This window comes from Macaca thibetana, chromosome 1, assembly GCF_024542745.1.
Source record: "Macaca thibetana thibetana isolate TM-01 chromosome 1, ASM2454274v1, whole genome shotgun sequence".
Classification (NCBI taxonomy): domain Eukaryota; kingdom Metazoa; phylum Chordata; class Mammalia; order Primates; family Cercopithecidae; genus Macaca; species Macaca thibetana.
In genome coordinates this window covers 40,775,470-40,795,321 of record NC_065578.1, presented here as the reverse complement: position 1 = coordinate 40,795,321, position 19,852 = coordinate 40,775,470, and the positions used below count along the sequence as shown (strand labels likewise).

Here is a 19,852-nt window from a genome sequence, read left to right as displayed (position 1 = left end):
TTATCTCTCACCATATTAAGAATGTGCTTCTTGTTACTCCCATTTGGCCACAGGCTGTTGCCCTTCCAACCTCCTGGTGGATCCTAGTCCATCAAGCCTAGTTTCAGTCCAGCAAAGAGAAAGGCTTAAAACATGTACCTTGACCCCCCAGCTAAAATCCACTAGAGCCTTCGTTCTAATGCCTTTGGTCTCAGCTTCCACTGCTCTGGGCTGGGTCAAGGTCTTATGGCTATAATTATAGCACATGCATGTGTGTGTGTGTGTGTGTGTGTGTGTGTGTGTGTGTGTGTGTGTGTAAGAGAGAAAGAAAGAGACAGAGACAGAGGAGGGAATGGGAAGATGGGAGAGATGGAGAGAGGAGGGGAATGGACTCGTGCTGGTCCACACACACCATGTGTGTGTCGAGGTGAGAGTGAAACAACCCTTATTCCCATCGGCTGACACGCCTGGGCAGACCCTCCATGGGATGCTGAGCCTGGTGGCTGGGGCAGGTGCACTGTTCCCATCCCAGCAAGGTTCAATCTCTGTCATCTAACACTTCATACCAGTGTTATTGCAGTTTCACTAATAATTACCAGCACAACAGCGAGCGTTGGAGGCATTTGCCACGCTAAGCGCTTTACGTGGATTATCTTAATTCTCACCACAACCATTTGAGGTAGATGCCATCTTAGTGCCATTTTACAGATGAGGAAACTGAGGTTTAGAAAGATTCCACGACATAGCAAGCATGGGGTACAGACCCACAGCCAGTCTGTCTGGCCCAAGCCTATATTCATCCTCATTGCCCACAATCACCTCACTGCCCCAGAAGCCCAGACTCCTTGGCAAAGGCTCTGGTTCCACCACTGGCCGCCCTATGTGGGACGTTCAGTGCACCAGACCTTGGTTCCTCCCCTCGTTAAAATGGGCTGGATGCCACCGAAGGGCCCTGCCAATTTCCCATATGAAAAAGCCGTGCTTGGGGGATTCCGAATCCTTGGATGCTAAGATACCATCATTTTGATTCTGGGATTTCCAGATTCTGGCCACAGATTCTAGGGTCCTGGAATCCCATGATCCCCATAATCTCTGATCTCCACTAGAATGCAGGCTCCAGGGGGACATGTGCTTCCATCCATGGGTACCCTGCTGTGTGCTAGGGCCCAGTACAGTCAGAGCCTGGTGTGGGCTAGGCACTCAGTCAATGTTTGTTGACTGAATGACTGACTCACCCTCCCCTACAGTCAATGTCCATCCTCTGGCCGAGGCCCATGCCTGAAATGTGCCCAGTGGCCCATACATGGTGGGCGAGCCCTGGACAAACAGGCAGAAAACTTCCCTTGGGTCCTGCTTGGCCATTGATCTGCAGCATGGTTCCAGGCAAGTCACCTCACCTGCCTGAGCCTCTCTTTTCCCAAAAGCACTGGATAAGGACTCAGAGAAACACACCAGATTTATTCCTGCCTCAGGGCCTTTGCATGTACCACCCCATCCCCCTGCCTGAAATCCTTGTGTCCCTGCTCCCTCACTTCATTCAGGCCTTTGCTCAGATGTCACCCCTAGAACCTCACCTCCTTAGAGAAGCCTTCCCTGATCACCTCAACTCAAGCACCTTCTCTGGTCACTTTCTCTTTCTTTTCTCAAGTTGTCTGTATTTTCTTTCATAGGACTCATTACCTGACATTTCTTTATTTGAATGTTGTCAGTTTCCCCTATTAGAATTTAAGTTCTAAGAGGACAGGAGTTTTTTCTGGTCTGATTCACCACCTAGAATAGTGCCTGACACATAGTAGGTATTCAACAAATATTGGTTGGAGGGAAGAAGGGAGTGTGGGAAAATGCAAGCTCTGTGGGATCCTCCTCTGCCCAAGTTCTGGTCCCCAGATGCTGAGCCACTTGGGCAGCTCTCTCCTGACTCAGCCTGAACTCCCACGAGACCCACAACATTCCCCCAGGTACCACTCTGTGTGCCTTCACCACAGGAAACCAAGGTCACAGCTGTGTGCCCTCAGAGCAGGACACAGGGCAACTGGCTCTCCCAAAAAGAGGAGACTGCCAGGCGGAGGCCTGGGCAGAGTTGGCTGTGTGCTTTTGAAGCAAGAGCAGCTGCTGAATAAACATACTCATCTTCCACGACGTGTGTGCAGCTTTCTGTTGCTGGCACTCAGATAGCCGGGGGAGAAGGAGAGTCATGCCTGAGAGTGACAGAGAAGAGGAAGGCAGTGGTGTCTGATGCAGCCTGGCTTCTAACCGGCTCTGTTCACATCTCCCTTTCCTGCCCCAGCCCCTCTGAGCTCTCCATGGCTTGTCACTGCCTGCAGGAGGATGCAGCCTCTCAGCTGGAATTCAGGGCACTCCGTGACCCAGCCCTGCCTGGATCTCCAACCTGCTTTCTCCCACCAGGGTCCAGGGACTGTTTCCCAACATGCACCATGACCTGTCCTGTCCCCAAGCTTTGCTTGAACCTTGCTGTCTGTCCAGAGGGCCCTCCCACTGCTCCTCCTACAAGAAGCCCTTCGTGACCACACCCACCCATGAGATCTCACCCTCATCTGGGCCCCCCAGCTCTCCTGGACTCTTCCACTTCTAGGGGATGCTCAGGAATCTAGATGTAGCTCCTTCTGTCCATGGTGGGTGCCCCCAGCCTGTGGGAAGTGCTGGTAGGTGGTGATGGGGGAAGAGCTTGGGTGGAACAGCAAACTCTATCCATCCTGTGATGATAAACGAGGTAATGGACATGGCCACACCTTGTAAGCTGTAAAGCACTATCCTACCTTGGCCCAGCCCCCTTATCTCTGGCCTGGACTCTTGCCCAGCATCCCCATGGGCCTCACTGCCTCCGGTTCACCCAGCACAGCCAGCCTCCCTACTGAGCCTTGCCCAGCTCTGATCGTTTCTCTTCTTCTCCCTGCCTGCCTTGCTGGTAGGTTCTGGCCTCAGAGGCTAAGACCTGCCCTCGGCAAGCCCTGCTTGTGCTCCTTGCACCCCGGCCTTTGCTCCTTTCCTCCACATGGAGTGTGCTTCTGTCACCCTGCCGTTCTCCTGCTTCTAGGCCTGCCTCAAACTCTTCCTTCAGAGTTCTCTGCCCACTCTAGGCATGATTGGTCGCTCGGGTCTGTGATGGCACCTCTCACTGTGTCTCATTCCCCGTGTATATGTGCAAGTTCCTCTGCGGCTTTCGGTTTGGGCCTGGCATGGAGAAATGATAGGGTGAAGGTTTCTCCTGGCAGATGGGGCTGCCTGCTGAGGATATTCTAGGCAGGCCTGGTGTTTGATAAACTTCAGTTTATTGAAGCCCAACCGTAGTCCTGAGAGTCACTCCCATTTTCCCTGTGGTGGCACCAAGATGCTGAGGGCCTGGCTTGAGGTCACATGGCAGCATGCAGCAGAGCTTGCCTGGGGACCCCAGTCTGATTTCAAAACTCTCCTTCATATTGTGTGACCATGACAGAGAAAAAAATACCAGGCCTCTTTCCTATCCTTGGATGTCACTAAACTGCCTTGGGGATTTTGTCTTTTTGCCACCCAGTTCTTCCCGTGGTTCCCATGGGTGCTGCCATCACAGCCCTGATAAACAGCTGGCTGGTATGTGAGGACCCACAGTCCCCATCCATCTTCCTACCCTCCCCAGGCTTGCTGTGGGTCCCCTCCAGGTCGCCTGGGCCCAGGCTGAAGACCGAGGCTGGACCTAGCGTGTCTCTCCAGGATGCGTCAGGGAGTAGGGCAGCCCCATGCCCAGATCTGCCAAGCTGCCTCCCATCCCTGACATCCAGGCTGCGGATCAATAAATCTGTCTCCTGCTCTTCTCTCCTGACCATCTGTTTTCCCTGGTGGTCCCCAGGGAGTCTGCCAGCCTGGCTGAAAGCTCCCAGGTCGGAGAGAAGAAGCTATTTGGGGGCCATCTGTTTGAGAGGTGCCTCAGGCTGGGGTTCCGCAGCTGAAGGAAGCAGCCCAGGCAGTGGGGGGCTGCCAGGAGGGGACAGCAGTTAGGGAGCTGAGAGCCTTCTTTATCTTTAGGCTCAGGGCCAGGGTGTGCCAGCTCCCCTGACGCCAGCAGACCAGTGAGATGCCAGGCCTGGCTGCATCTTGGACATGTCGCTGGGGCAGATGGTGCTAGAGGGAGTGGGGAAGACAGTCTGAACCTCACCACCTCCCCCCCGAAAACTCCTTTTAAAGCACATACATACACACCCTTAAAATTGGGTTGCCAGTGACAACCTGGCATATCATCTTCTTTTTATATTATTCTTAGCCCCTCTGTTACCATAGCAACCGAACAATGCTTTTAAATATAGCAGTTAATTTTTTCAGCTTCAGCAACAAAGTTCTGGTGCTGTCCAGAAGGCCAGTGGCTGGTTTCTGTCCCAGGGGCCAAGCCCTTCAGACTCATCTCTCCCTACATCAGCCCCAGAGTGTGAGCTGGGGTCTGGTGTCCTGAAGCCAGCAGGGACCCTCTGTGTTCCCTGACCTGGCTACCCTCTAAAGTCAAGGTATAGTAGAAAGAACCTGTGTTCTGGAATCAGCAAACCTGGGTCCAGATCCTATCCCCTCATCTCCCTGCTGTCCTTGAAACCTTTGCTTTTCCTCTTGGAGCATTAATTTCTTTATCCAGTCATTAGAGACGACAATATCTGCTTCATAGATTTCAGTGAGTCTTAAATGAGCTAAAGGAGGCGAAGGTGGCATGGTACCCATGGGAAACACTCAATAAATGCATCTTTGCCTCTTTTCCTTTCTTTTTCCCGTCCTCCACTTCTTCTCCTCCTTTCTCCCTTTCCATCCCCGCCTCCCTCTCCCTTTTGCTTTTTTCCCATCCCTTGCTCCCCACTGCCTTGAATTATTGATGTTAAATTCCCAGCCAGTAACATCAGAGGGTTAAAATCCATAACCAGCCTTCTTCCAGCCTCCCCTCGGATCACCCTCCCTCCCTGAGCTGGTGAGCTCATCGGAGTCATAAATCATACATCAGGGCTTGAGAACCCAGGCCCCTGCAGTCCAGCTGCTGAGCAGCCCTGGGCAGGAGGCAGTCTTCTGGAAGGGCTGGCAGGCTCTGAAGCCATGAGAGAGGAGGCACCATTATCGGGAGCTTCTCTTGGAAGGGGAGCTGACAGCCTGTGGCCCACTGACCAGCAGCATTGTTTTGGGGTGCGGTCAGCTCCCCGCAACCCTCCCACCATCATCCTGCAGCTCTCTCCAGCCCCTCCCCCAGGCTTGCTCATCACCCACTCATTTCCCTGCATTCCAGAGCCCAGCGTGGCAGGTCTTAAAACAATAGAAAGCAAAGTTTCTAATGCTCAGAAGCAGTCAACACATGGCACGGGCTGCCCAGCAGGTAGTGAGTTCCCTGTCACTGGAGAGTTCAAGTAGAGGCTGAACATCCAGGGGGCTGGATGTTGTGGGAAGGACTGTAGTACCAGGTTACAAATTTAATAGACTCTTGTCTCCACCTATGATTCCATAATGGAAATAATAATGTTAAAATCACCATATAATTTTTCAGAACCTTGGGGCATTGGGTGATTGTCCTCATTTACATAAAAAGTTAACTTGCCCAGGGTCATTTAGCTGATAAAGAGGCTGACTGGGAATCCAGAGCTCCACATGCCCCATTATTCTCCAAGTTAAACTTTCCTGGCTGGAAGCTGCGTGGAAGAACATTTATTGAGTGGTGACACACTGCGTGTGACTCTGTGCTGAGCCCCAGGCAGGAGGCTCAGGGACTTGCAGAAGCCAGAGACTGCTCTCTGAGAGTTGGCAGTCCTATTCAGGGACAAAGAGCAGACCCAGAAAGAGAAAGCAAGTGCTCTCAGGGCAGTGGGAGTGCAGAAGAGGGAGTGATGCTCCGGGCTGGGGCTCGGATGAGGGTGGGAGGACACGGCAAAAGGGGAAGGTGTCTGTGCCTACCAAGCCTGCTGTGGGCCACAGGCTCCTGGGAGCCTTTTATGTCTTACTTTATTTAATCCTCCCAGGGGCTCTGTGAGAATGGCCCAGCATTCAGTTTTGACAAATGCTCTGCTGAACGTGTCAAGGTCATACATCTCAGAAGTGGAAGGACCACATGTGTCTGACACCAAGACTTTCACATCAGTGGGACGTGGCAGAGGGAAAGACAAGCCTGCCCCGCTGTGTCAGGAGACCAAGGATCTCCTGTCAGGCTCCACTGCCTGAGGCCAGCATGGGCAACTGGCCAGGAAGGAGGTGATGGCTGAAAAGGCCTGGTGGCTTTGGCCTCCAGCCTGGGAAGGCACCAGCTTGTTGTTTCCCCCCAGGGAGGATGGAGGGAGCAACAGTGGCTATGAAGGGAGGGGCTGCCAGGCCATGCAGGGGACCAGCTCTGGCCTGTGATACAAGAGACCTGGGACAGGTTGTGGCTCTGTTTCTGGTTTTCTGAGACCCCTGAGGCAGGTCAGCTCAGGACGCTGGTTTCCCTCCTCACTCAGAAGGGCAGAGCTTTCATTGTCCTACGCATCTCATGTGCTAAAGTTAATTTGTCACTGTTAGCATCGGCCCTGACCATCTGCCTAAACCATCGGCCAGCCGCAGGCGCCCACTGTCCCCTTACCCTGCTTTGCTTTCTTTTTCGGCACTTACACGCCCTGACATTACATTCTCTACCTCTTCATTTATGCTACTGCCTTTCTCTGCCAGGAGACTGGAAACCCCACAGAGGCAGGGCCTGGCCTTAGTCCGGGGCTGTGTCTCCAGCACCTGAGCAGTGCCTGGCACGCACAAGCAGTGGGCGCATCTTTACGGAATGAATGGTTCGTGTGACTAGGGCGGCATGCCTCCTTCATATCACCACGGCCCTGTTCCTGCTTCTCCTGCCACTTGTCGCAGGGCACTGTAACTGTGTGTGTCGAATCTGTCTCTGCCTCACACAGTGAGATGCTGAGGCAGAGCCTGGAGCACAGCCTGGAGCAGGTGCTTGGTGAGTACTTGTTGAAGCAGTAGAATGAAGTGCTCTCCTCCCCGGACCTCAGTTTCCCCATTTGTACACTGAGAGGGTAATCACCCTAGAGGCTTGTTAACTATCCTCCCTCAGTGACATTCTGGGATTAGCGACCTGCCGGCTGGTGTTTCTGCACCTGCACCTTGGTGTGTTTGCTGCCCTGTTTGCCACCCCAATGCATGTCCTGACCTCCAAGGTTGGTCACCGCCCAGAGCCTGCCTTCCCTTTGATGAGCAATTAAAACCCCAGAATAGCCCATTGTTTAGAGTCAGGTGCCTGGACCCTGTATTTATCTCCAGTGTGCCGAGTGTGCTCGGGCCCCTGCCAGCCACGTGGTGCGCATCATTGGAACCACTCGGGCCGCTCAACACAGAGAGCCTGTCTCTGGCATCGGGAGACAGCCAGCTCTAAGGGGCAGCAAGAAGGATGAGGAAAAAGCATAAAAGGGAACCAGCTTTTACCAAAAGCCGGGCATTTGACAAATGCTTTTCATATGTCCTCACAAAGGCTATGCAAGATTGGTGTTATCAACCCCATTTTATTGCTGGGAAGTCTAAGGCTCAAAGAGGTCACCTTCCCATGGGACTTCCTCAAGCTTGCAGAGCTTCTAAGGGACAGAGATGGGATCTGAACACAGGACTGTCTGGCCCAAAAACCCAAGCTTTTTCACTGTGCTGCTTAGTGTCAGCTGGGTGGTGGTGATGGTTGGCCACTATCAGCCCAGAAAGCTATACCTCAGCAACTGCCAGTGAGCGAGCTAGAGAGGGAACTAGTAGACCCCATGGATGCTGTCGTGGGCTCTGCATTTGCAAATCACCAGCCTTGATTTCTGGCCTCTTCCTGGCCTGTCCATACCCTCTGCCTGTTCTTCTGGGTCCTGTCAAATCTTACCTCCTCTCCGAAGGAGATATCACGGCCAGCCATAGGCCTGGGGCTACCAAGTGAGAGAAGCCGGGAACTTGTGGTCAATCGTGTGCAAAGGGAAGGAAGGGCACTAGAAGGCCAGCCCAGTGGGTGGCAGTGGGGACTGCAGTCTAGGCCTGCAACAGAGCGGAGAGTCCAGAGAAAAGGGCCGACTCAAGGTCGTCTTCCAGGCACTACCACTTACCAGCCAAGTGACCTTCAGCAAGCTGGTTGATTTCTCTGGTCTTCAGCTTCCTTATCTGTAAAATGAGAGTAGCGATGGTGACTACATGATAAAGCCCTCTTTGGGGAGTCTGTGAAGTAATCCATGTCAAATTCTTAGCTGAGAACCTGGCAGGAAGCAGGTTCTTCAGAAGCTATGATCAGCTGCCATCCTATGGTGACCACTGCTGCACAGCCACAGGGACTGGGGAGTCAGGCTTGGGGTATGAGGCCACGGCAGGACACAGCACCAGTGCCCAGGAATAAGGTGGGTGCTTGGCCTTGGGAATGAGACAGGCACATAGTTTCTAGACACAGGACACAATATTAGGGCAGGGAAGCCTGGGTGGGGGCTCTTTAGATGCCCCTCATTGTGAGAGGGAGGACTGGACTGAGAGCAAGGGGTAGGACTTCACTGGCTGGTTGGCGCAGGGGACCAGCCGTTGGAAGAGCAGAGATGGGGGAGAGGAGAGTCAGACCCTCACTGAGGGCTTAGAGTTAGAGCCATTCTATAAGGCTCTGAAGAATTCATTGACCATTTTACATGTGCTTGTCTTTTTGAAGCATAGCCATGGGATGTCAGAGCTGGCGCGACCTTAGAGATGGTGTTGGCTGCCCTGGGTCACACAGCAGGATGACAGAACACCCTTGCTCTTCTCTGTGCTGCTGTTTTCCTTTTGGTCACATGAAGAGGGTACACTTTTAGAATCTTTCCAGTCCTGAAAATGACCCCCAGGGACTATTTTCGGGTTTGGCTCCGTGCTAGGAGAGGGGAGGTGGGAGCTCTGAAAAGGCAGAGTGCGCAGATGAGAAATGCAGCAGGAGGAAGTGACCAATCCCCAGGCTGATGCGTGAAGAATGGGATGGATGGCAGAGTGTTGGTCCAGCTGTTACCACCTTGAACTTGAGTAGAGCTCTCTTCAGGCATTAGGGTTGCTTGCATGTTGACTCAGATTGGCACAGCTAGAAACTTCCCTAGGGCTTTCTCAGCTCCTGGTGGAAGTGGGTTCTTAACCAAAAGTCCCTACCTCCCCCTGCCCGACTCCAGACACGTCCCTCCAAAGTGCCTATTCATCACCTGAGCTGAACCTGGCTAAAGCCAGCAGAATCTTAGTTCCCAGTGGGCCAGCAGAGGCTGCCATTGGCCCGATTGCCCTGAACTCTGCATCTGGCATTCCCATGGATGGCAGTGGAGGGCAGGAGTTACTGAGCTGCACACTCACCTAAACTTTGCCATGTCAATGACTCGGCATAACTGGATTTGCCTCTTTCTGCCTCAATTTCCCGGCCTAAGACTCCAATTATCTGCAAAGCCAGAGCCCCACATGAACTCCAGTCCTCAGTGAGCCCCTGACTGGTGATCACCATTCCACCCAAACCCCACTTGGGGCTGGGTTCTGTTCTCCGTGTCCTCAAGCTACAGGCTGGGTTCCTGCCCTAAACAAGGAAGATTGTCAGGAAATGACACTGCCTTTCTTCTGGCCTCAGAGATTGCTACTGCCTGGAGGCTACCTCTGTCCTACCTGTGAATGGCCCTGCTTGGACCCACCAAAGGCCTGCCCCACTCACTGGATGCTCCTTTCTCTGGGCTTCCACCTGACATGACCCAGATGCAGCTGTCCTAGCCTGCTGCTGGCGTGCCCATTCCCAGGTTTAAAGCTCTGGTTGGGTATTAGGAGGCTTTGGGCTGCAGGTAACAGAAAGCTAACTACAAGGGTCTTACGCAATAGGAGTTTGACTCCAGAAGGTGGAGGTGGGGATGGTTCCAAAGCTGAAAAACCTACGGCCCAGACATCCAGGATCCAGGCACATTCCAGCTTCCCCCTTGGCCAGCCTCACCTCCATAGCTGCAGTGTCATCACCCAAGGCCATGGGTGGCTGGCACAGTCCAGGGCCATATGCCACATGGTGGTGGAAGGTGCAGAAGAGGAACGTCTTCCCCAGATTCTCTTTTTATTAGCAAAGAAACTCTTTCCCAGAACCCCTGAGAAAGGCTTCCCTTAACTAGAAAATGGAAGTAATTGACCCTGCTGGCCAGAACTGAGTCATATGAGCCAGTCACTGGAAAATGGAATGGAGTTTCATTCAGTTCTGAGCTCACCCCAAGAAAAGCAGCCTCCGACAGCAGAGAAGACATGGGGGTGACATGGCTACTGGGTTGCTTCTAGTACTTAACTGGAAGTTTTCTTGTTTGCAGTTTTGGTGCCAGAGCTCCTGGTCATAGCCCTTTGTGCCAAAGGAAACAATTTGACTTACTCCTCTCAGAATCCATTAGGGCTCTTCAGTGTAAGCAGCATACGCTGACTTGAGATAACTTAAGCAAAGAGGGAATATATCAGAAGGATAATGAGAATCTTACAGAATTGACAGGAAGGCTGAAGAAGCAGACTCAGAAAAGGATCCAGGGCCCCTCCAGGGACCAGAAAACAGGAACTAATCAGAAGTGGTCTTGTCATGGCCACAGAGATGGAAGAATGAGCTCGCAGAGTCTGGGCCTGGCAAAGAGCATCTGAGATGCCTGGCTCAGGCTCATGCCCTCCCCTTGGTTGTGAGAAAGCAGGAAGCCCTGATTCACTGTCAACCAACACCAGGAGAGTTGATTTCCCCAAATGAAATCAGAATGCTATTGCCAAAGTGGGGAGAAGGGGTGCCAAGTGGGCAAAAGTCAACAAATGCCCACCACGGTAGCACATGGTGCTTGACCCAGAGACAGAGTAGAGATTGCCTGGCATGCCTTCCCATGTGGAGGTAAACAGTGCACAATCTCAACTGCATGGGGCTGGCCACTCAGAGCGGGAGGCACATGAGCACTCTCTCACGTCCCCACAAAGGTAGTCCCTCCCTAATGTCACCCTGATAGGGTAGAGGATTCTATCGAATCCTTCTAGAGGCTCCCTGAGCACTCACCTGGGGGATGGCCCCTCCTGGCATCTCCCAGTCACTCTAGAAATTCTAACAAATCTTCTGTTCATCAGCTACTGGTTTCAGCCCCAGAACATCCCTGAATCTTTCTTCAAGCCTGCATGAATTGAAGGTCAAACCCCAGGCTTACTGACCCCAACAGGCCAGGGTTCGGCCTGGCCAGGTCTATTGCTGCAGATAGCAAACCATTATGAGCATGTATTCATTAGGGCAGGTAAGGTGCTAAGCACTTGGCATGCAGTAAATCATTTTATTCTTCCAGCAACTCTATCATATATGGCTATCATTTTCCTTTTCTACAGATGAGGAAACTGAGGTTTAGAAAGAGTCAGTAACTTTCTCATGGGCACAGGTAATAAGTAGAAGAGCAGGATTCAAATCTGACCCCAGATCCCCCTCTTAGTGACTTCACTGTACCATCTACACCCCGCTCCCAATAGGCTTCTTGTTCTTCCCTCTTGGAATGAAAATGGATCCAAGACCTTGGTTCACATAGTTGTCCTCTAGGTGTTTCCACCCACCAGAGACCCTCCTCACCTGTCCTAGTACCCGGACTTGAGCCTCAGCATTGGCCTTTTAAGAGCCTTTGAAACTGCTCCAGAACTGCCATCTGAGAGAGAGTAAGTCCTTTCTCGCCGCACCCAAGGCCCTCCATGGAAGCATAATCATAAGTTGCACTTTTTAATTTTCACAACGAAATCTTGTCATTGCCTTCGTGGTAGTTCTGGTTTCTAAAGGACATGGCTCTGCCTTCTGTGGGTAGCAGAGTATCCTTTGCTTCTCCTGCCAGTGCCCTCGACTTGGCAAAAGACCAGGGATGCAGCAGGTGCCCTGGGGATGGTCTAATGCAGCAGTTCACCAGCTGGGCTCCAAGAAGCCCCAGAGGTCCTGCAGAACCCCTTCAAAGGGCAGCCCCGGGGGAGCTGAGGGGAACAGAATGAAATATATCCAGCTCAGCCTCCACCAGAGCACCCTACCTTTATCTGTCTTACACACTGATCTGCAATTTAAGGGTTATTTTCTAAGAAAAGATTCTCTGGCTAAAACTCACTGGTCAGCTAGGTACATTGATGCTTTTTTCTACACAATTCTGCAATGTTTTCCTTGAATTGAGCTCCTATGTCACCCTGGCCACTAAGAGAGTTGCCTTTACAGAACCATAGCTTAACATTCTTTCTTTGACATTGTTAGAGAACCAATAATCAGGACTTGCTGTCTCTGTGGGCAACACCTCAGCACATCTGCAGAACAGTAGAGAAAGTTGTCCATTGTGTTGCTCAGAAACTCCTTGAAACAAAGACCCTGGTGACTAATTCCTCTCCAAAATCTGGCCAGGAGAGTTTGACTTTCCTAGCTTCCTGGTCCCCTCCTACTGCCAGACAATTAAAACCCATCTTTCCTCTTTACTGTGGCCACTAATATGCCCAGAGCATATTCAGCTAGGCATTTCTCTTTTTAAAATACATGTATTCCAGCCTGGCACGGTGGCTCATGCCTGTAATCCCAGCACTTTGGGAGGTGGAGGTGGGAGGATCACCTGAGGTCAGGAGTTCAAGGCCAGCCTGGCCAACATGCTGAAACCCCTCCTCTACTAAAAATACAAAAATTAGCCAGGTGTGGTGGTGTACACCTGTAATCCCAGCTACTAGGGAGGCTGAGGCAGGAAAATTTCTTGAACCTGGGAAGCGGAGGTTGCAGTGAGCTGAGATCGCACTTCAGCTTGGGCAATAGAGTGAGACTCCATCTCAAAAAAAAAAAAAAATAAGTAAATAAATAAAAATAAAACACACGTATTCGGACACAACAATAAGAACAATAAACACCGGGAATCCTAAAAGGGGACAGGGAGGAAAGGGGGAAAGGGTTGAAAAACTACCCGTAGTGTACTATGTTCACTACTTGGGCAATGAGATCATTTGAAGCCCAAACCTCAGTATCACAAAATATACCCATGTAACAAACTTGCACATGTACCCTGATTTGTCCTGCAGGCTGTCAACCTCTGACATAGCTGTACCCTAGTTTTCAACGGTAGGTTCACCCTTTCCATGTGTTTGCACGGTCGTGTCCCAATAAAACTTTATTTACAAAAACAGGCTAGCAGTTGGATTTGTCCTACAGGCTGTCAACCCCTGATAATAGCTGTACCCTAGTTTTCAGTGGTGTGTTAGCCCTTTCCATGTGTTAGCACTTAGATTTGCTGTCGGTATTCAATGTCTCAGTATTAGAAGTAAGACCGCATGGAACTTGCTTAGAATTTTTTTTCTTAGACTGTCTTCCTGGGAATTGGGATGACGACGCCCAGAAGTGTGGATATTTGTGAGGCAAAGTTCTTGATGCACACTCTGACGCTGCCTTTCAAACGCACTCTGTCTATTTTCACTACGAGCAGCGATGTGAGAGCACCCATTTCCTCACACCCCGTGAGCACCAGACAGTGTTCTTCCAAACATTGGCTTCCAGCACCCCCTGCTCCTTTACATCTGCTTTTGCTTTTGTCCAGTGTTTTGAGCCTCGGTCTGCACTTTTGTTCCTTAATCTTCCTCACATCCTTTTTGGAAGTAGGTAAGATACAAGCAAACAAGTTTCTGGGTTTTATAGGTCTGTCATCCTGGGGTCAAGTTCAGGGAGTGGAAGGAGCCAGGGAGAAGCAGAGTCCTGAAGATCCAGTGTGGACGGCGCAGGCTGGTAGGGCTGACAGCTGTCCATCTCTGCTGGACGGAGAACACCCTCTGCCAGGGGTACTGAGGGAACTTCCAGAGGCTGCATCATTATGGGCCAGGCCAGGGTGGGGAGATGAGAGCATCTTGGAGAGAAAGAAACAACATGGTGGGAAGGGAAGGAAGTGAGTTTTGGCATCAGATGGGCACAGGCGTCCATCCAGGCTGCATGAGTGAGCCTGGACACGTTCTCTTGCCTCTTTGAATTACCCATTTTGTCATCTGTAAAGGGCATTAAAAAGGTCAACTGCACAGAATTGTCATGAGGGTTCAATGTGAGCCTTTATACCAGAACCTCACACAGTGCCTGGGCACGTAGAAGGACTTGATGTGTCTTTGTTAAATTGAATTACCTTGCATACCACTATCTTAGGAGCAGTGGGAAATTGATAATATGAATATTTTTAAAAAGAGTCTATGAATCCAGTGCCCACCACATGGTAGGCTCTAAAATAGTAATTGATGGGTGAATGAATGCATGGAACTTTGAAGTCAAACAGCTCCAGCTTTGTCATTTACTAGGTCTATGATCTTCACAATGCCTTTCCCTCTGTATGGTTCAGCTTCCTTTTCTGCAAAATGGGTCTGATGAACAAGGATATTGACATGTGCTCACAGATAAGGAAACAGACATGGGCAGCTAAATGGTTTGACCAGGATCTCATGGCTGGTGTGTGGCAAGATTCAAGTGCTCACCACAGGCTCATTGTGAAGTCTAAACGAGGCAAAGAATTCGCTTCTGGCTCGATGGATGTTAGCTCCTCCCCATAGGCAGGACAGGCTGCCAGCCTTGGGATCTTAGTGGGGGAAACAGACTAAAGGAAGGGTCTGTAGCCACCACAGGGACTGGGACTGACTCAGAGGCAGCTGCATGCAGGCTGCTAGTTGCTGGCACTGGCGCTTGCAAGGAACTCTTCTAAGCTGATTCTCTGGAGACCACCTTTCCCAGGAGCCCATTTCCCAAGCAGCTGTCTCGCCTCCACAGAGCCCAGTTCATGCTGAAGCCAAATAGAGGATTTGCCTTTTCGTAGCAGCCTTTTGGCCTAGAAGGTGGAGCCTGGGCTATACAAATGAGTCCACCCCTGGTGAAGGCCCCCAAAGCCCCTGACAGGGAGAGAGCCGTAGAAGCAATGCTTAGCACAGAATGAGTTGGCCCGTAGGATGAGCTGCTGTTGATCCTGTAAGCTCATTGTTCCTGTGGCTGTGGACTGGGCCCAGGTGCAGGAAGCTTCACCTCCTGCATATGACATTTAATCCACCCAACATCCCTTCAAGGTAGGTGTGAGTATTCCCATTTTACAGATGAGGATACTGAGGCAAGTACGGGAGGTAAGTATACAACCAGTGAGTGACAGAGCAAGAGGGAAGACTTGAATTTGAGTGTCTGACTCTAAAACCTGTGTTTCTAACCATGAGTCACATTTACTGCCAGTTGGTGGACAGGCCTTTGAATCCTGGAATCACGAATCTCCTCCCGCCTGGATCTGTGAGCAAGGAACTGAGGGACTCCAGTTTCTTTGGGGCCAGAGCTTCAGCTATTCTTTTGCCTTGCCCAATAATACTTAAGCATAGATATTTAATAATACTTAAAGCATAGATATTTACTTCTTTACAGAAAGTATTTTATCCATTCAACAATCCAATAAATGTTTATTAGGGATTTTTTATGTGCTGGGTCTTATGCTAGGTGCTGGAGATACATCACAAATAATAATTACAACTAATCCTTACTATGCACCAGGCACTGTTCTAGGCATTGTACATGGATTAGATCACTTAATCCTCACAACAACCCTATAGATAGCTATTATCCTTTCTTTATCGAGGAAGAAATTGAAGCACAGAGATGTTAAGTAATTTGCCCAGGGTCCCACAGCTATTAAGTATCAGAATCAGGATTCCGACGCATGCAGTCTGGGATCAGAGTTCATATATTTACCTGCCCCCACACTGTTAGGGCTCTCATTGTCTCTGCCCTTCTGGAACTTAGAGTCTTTCTTTGCCAACAGTCATGTTAAAATAACACACACAAAAATTTAATTCAGTTTTGTTTGCTGAGAATCAAGAAGGAATGATCCTGGATTTGTAAAGTGCTTGACATCAGCAGGACCAGCAGGAAGGAGTCAAGATCATGAGCAGAACCTTGATCCATTTCCCACTGTGACCTTGACAGCTGAATGTCCTTTGTCAAGCCTTGTCACCTCTCTGGGCCTTCATCTCTTTACAGAATGGATTGTCAGTAATGTACCTATTCTCTTCTTCCCAAAATTTTCATGGAGACTAAATGAGGTGGCAGATGGAAACAAGATTTCACAATAGGAAAAAGCACTGGGCAAGGGTTTGTTATTCAAAGTGAAAATTGGGTGTCAGTGTGATGAATAAGTGAATGAATGAATGAATGAATGGTCCCAGCAGTCCTGCAGCTTGGCTCCATGGGTGACAAAGAGCTCCCTTCAGGACATCTGTTGGGGGTTTTCAGGGTCCTAACAAGGCTCTTTACCCTTGACCATGCCCCTTGAGTTATTTTGCACTTGATTTGTGTGAACCTCCAAAACTGTTTTAGCAAACATTTATTAATGTCTGCTGGGAGACCAGCCTTGTGCTAGACTCTGCAGGGAGACAGAAATGAATTTTCAATGGCTATGCCCCTAGGGGCTCACAGGTCAGGAGGAGAAATTATATTAATAATAATGGTAATAATAATAACAATAACATGAACAATAATAACCTGTAATAGCTGAGCATTTTCCACATGACGGATGTTGTATTGAGGTTTTATGTACATCAGTTCATTTAGTCATTACAGTTCAATGAATTACTAAAAATACAGCTCCCATTTTACATATGGGGAAACAAATTCAGAGAGGTTAAATAACTTACCTAAGTTCACACAACTCTGAAATTGCAGAGCTGGGCATGAACCAAAGAAAGAAAATGTGGATACAAATAACTCTATTATAAAGTATTATAAATGTGGATACAAATAACTCTATTATAAGGTATTATAAATGTGGATACAAATAACTCTATTATAAGGTAGAAACTGCTGTATACCCTAGTAGAGAGACAAGGAAAGGCTTCTGAAGGTTCAGGAAGAGAAGGGAAGCAAGATGGTGCTGGTGGTGCTGCTGCTGTTGTTGATAGTAATGACATTGATGTTGATGGGGATGATGATAATCCTTGGGTGCCCGTTTGTTGAGCTTCTGCTTTGTGCCAGGCTCTTACCTGGGTGCTTTCTACTATCTCATTTACCCCTCATAACAACTTTCCAATGTCAGTTACATCTGCATCTTGCTCTTGAGGACTCAGAGCTGGAGGAAGACCAGATGGCCTCCCTAAGGGCACACATCCAGTGTTACCTGGGCTTAAGCTTAAGTGTACCTCACTGCAGAGCTGCAGCTCCTTCCTGAACCAGGATCCCTAACCTTTGAACCAGTGGGCTGGGCATCTCAGAGATGCTCCATAAATGTCTGTTGAATGAATGAATATTGAATGAATGGATCCCCAAGGGCTCAAAGCCTTAAGCCCAGAAGACATAAATAACATGTCTCAAATGAGTATGTGTCCAACTGTAATTTAAACATATGTAGTGGTGCTGTAATTACTAAAATACAAGTTAATTGCAAAGCATTAGTTCATTGTAACTTTTGTACTGTTTATTTTTTCAATGAGAAGATAATAGGTGTACAGTTACCATCAGGAGGAGTTTGGAGAAATACTTTCATACAAAGAGAGGTCATTGTGCCGAAAATGGTAGGAACATTCTGCCATCCTGCATGGCTTAACCAAAGTGCTTTGCCCAGCACCTGGCACAGAGGTCACTTGGAGAAGGGAGGCAACCCACCAGCCTGTGGCATTTGTCCTGGGCCTACACCCGCCTTTCTTACTGGATCTAGGCTGTTACACTCAGAGACTTCATCTCTATGAGGACCTGACGCCAGCATCTAACAACCTTCCCAAATGGCAATGCTTGCATGAATGAATGAATAATGAAAGCAAGAATGAGTGAATGACAATGAACGGTGCTTAGGGAACCCACAAAGGGTGTTTTCCCTGAGGAGTGTTTGAATGTGGGAGTTCCTCCAGCCTCAGGCCTGAACACAGGACCAGCGTAACTGTGGGGTTCCCAGGGGCAGACAACTTGTGACTTTCAGCTCTGTACTGGGATTTTGAGACTGTGGTTTCATCCCCAGGGACCTGATCTTGACCTTGTCATAACCATGTTGGAGAAGGGGTGGTGGCTGGGGCCTTGCTTTCAGCAAGGCTGTGCTCTCCATTTTTGGATGCATTTTTCAAACTCAGATGAAAGTTGACAGATGGCGGTGGCATAATATTCTCACTTTCTCTACTTCCCACAGGCCTCCCTCCAACACAGCTCTCCAAGCTTTAGAAATCTCTGACACATCTCGACCATGAGACCACGGCTGGCTTTTGGCAGGTGAGCCCTCCCCATCCCTCATCACACCACAGGACACAGGGCAGTTTCAGCATAGCCCAAATGCCACTAGGCTGTGTTTTGAGGCCAGGAGGTAGACAGGAATGACCTCAGCCTCGGGCAGGAGAATGGAGCCCCACATGCTACCGAGACTTCAGGAAAAAGCCACCCAAATGTCCCAAGTTCTGCAGCTGGCATTTCTGCAAATGGCAGCATATGGTCATGGGAGAGTCCTGGGCCAGGAGCCAGGGGAAATGCTTCTGACCCCAGGCCTGCCTTTATTGCTCAGGAAAATCTCATGCAAGTGCCTCCTTTCTGGGTCTCTGTTTCCTGGTCTGCAAAGTGAGGGAGTGGGACTCGGTGGACCCAGCAGGGCTCAGGCCAAGGCCATGGGCTCTGGGGAGGACAGTAGGGCTGACCCTGCAGCTGTGTACCACGTCCTTAGAACTCAGTCTTCTGTTTGATTGTTCCATGGACTTTACAGCCACAGAGATCCTGGACTGGGCTGTGTGTTCACCATATATGTGTATGTGTGCATTTTGGGGAGGGGCCTGTATTCCTCCTAGTAAACACTGCTGGAAGTCAAACTCAGATGCAGTCATCAGCCCCGTGCCTGCCCTCTTATGACCTCATCATCAGGACATCATTTATTGCCTGTTGTGCTCTATCCTCTGTGCTGGGCACTGAGGCACAGAGATGAACAAGTCATGGCATTGTCCTCAAGAAGCTTCTGCTCCAGTGGAGGAGATCAACGTGCAAATAGCCACAGAACAGCAAAACCTGTGAAGGCAGGAGGGCTCTATTCTTCAGGGTTTGGTTGTGGGGGTAGTTCAAGGAAGACAATTTGAAGGTAACACTTGAACTGGACTTTGAAGGATGAATAGAAGTTCACCAGGTGAAAAATGGAAGAAGAGCATTCTAAGCCGAAGGGACAGCAATTGGAGCAGTGGAGTCGCTGGGATGCAGGGCCCAAGAGGAAGAGGGTGGGAGTGAGGCCAAGAGAGCAGCAGGCCTCTGAAGGTCACCCAGGAGCTTGGGCTGGGTCCTACACAAGCAGGGAAGGGAGACAGTCAGCCCTGTGGTTCTGAGAGAGGCCCCTAGCAGGGTGCGGGAGGGCGGGGAGGAAGGTGGTGGGGAGGCTGAGATGAGAGGAGGTGTACATGTCAGAACCTAAAGAACATCAACAGGGGCCCAGGGCAGAACACCCCATGCTGAAGTGTCTGTGACCTCAGCTGTCACAGACTCCACCATCCCTCTGCATCCTTTCAGGTCCCCGGGGCCCCATCCTGCGTTGGGCTGCCACTCCGGCCACAGGACTGCTTCTCTTCTGCTCTTCCAGCTCCCACTCACTCTCTTCCTTTCCTGCCCCTGAAGGACAATAGGCCACCCCCTCCTGGGCAGCAATTTCGTAAGAATTCAATGCTGTTCCCAAGGCCCCTAAAGACTTCTTTTGATAGCAAGGTTGTCCTAGAGTAGTTTCTGTGTGGTGGGTAATAACTGGCAATTCTATGGTTTTACAGTTTCCTCTCTTGGTAGAACTCAGAACACTTTCACACCTGTTGTCTCACAGGAGTGTAGAAAGAGTAGGTTCTGGGGCCAAAGAGAGCCTTGCTGCAACCCTACCCCATGCCTCCTTTGAGGAGCAGTGGAACCGTCAGAGCCTCAGGAGGGCCTCTCTGTATAGAACACCCACCTCCCGCGGTGGTGCCAGAGTCAAAT

The 19,852-nt window shown here is 50.2% G+C and overlaps 2 protein-coding genes across 5 annotated transcripts in view; one reads left to right on the top strand and one right to left on the bottom strand.

Annotated features, from left to right (window-relative positions):
- Positions 1 to 19,852, bottom strand: part of PPCS (phosphopantothenoylcysteine synthetase) — a 1,013,452-nt gene that overhangs the window by 738,064 nt on the left and 255,536 nt on the right. The gene's annotated exons all lie outside the window — the stretch shown is intronic.
- HIVEP3 (HIVEP zinc finger 3) overlaps positions 1 to 19,852 on the top strand; it is a 423,170-nt gene that overhangs the window by 207,137 nt on the left and 196,181 nt on the right. For both annotated transcript variants that reach the window (XM_050797267.1, XM_050797283.1), the window contains one exon: positions 18,057 to 18,136. The gene's annotated coding sequence lies outside the window, so the exon portion shown is untranslated. The remainder of the gene's footprint in view (positions 1 to 18,056; positions 18,137 to 19,852) is intronic.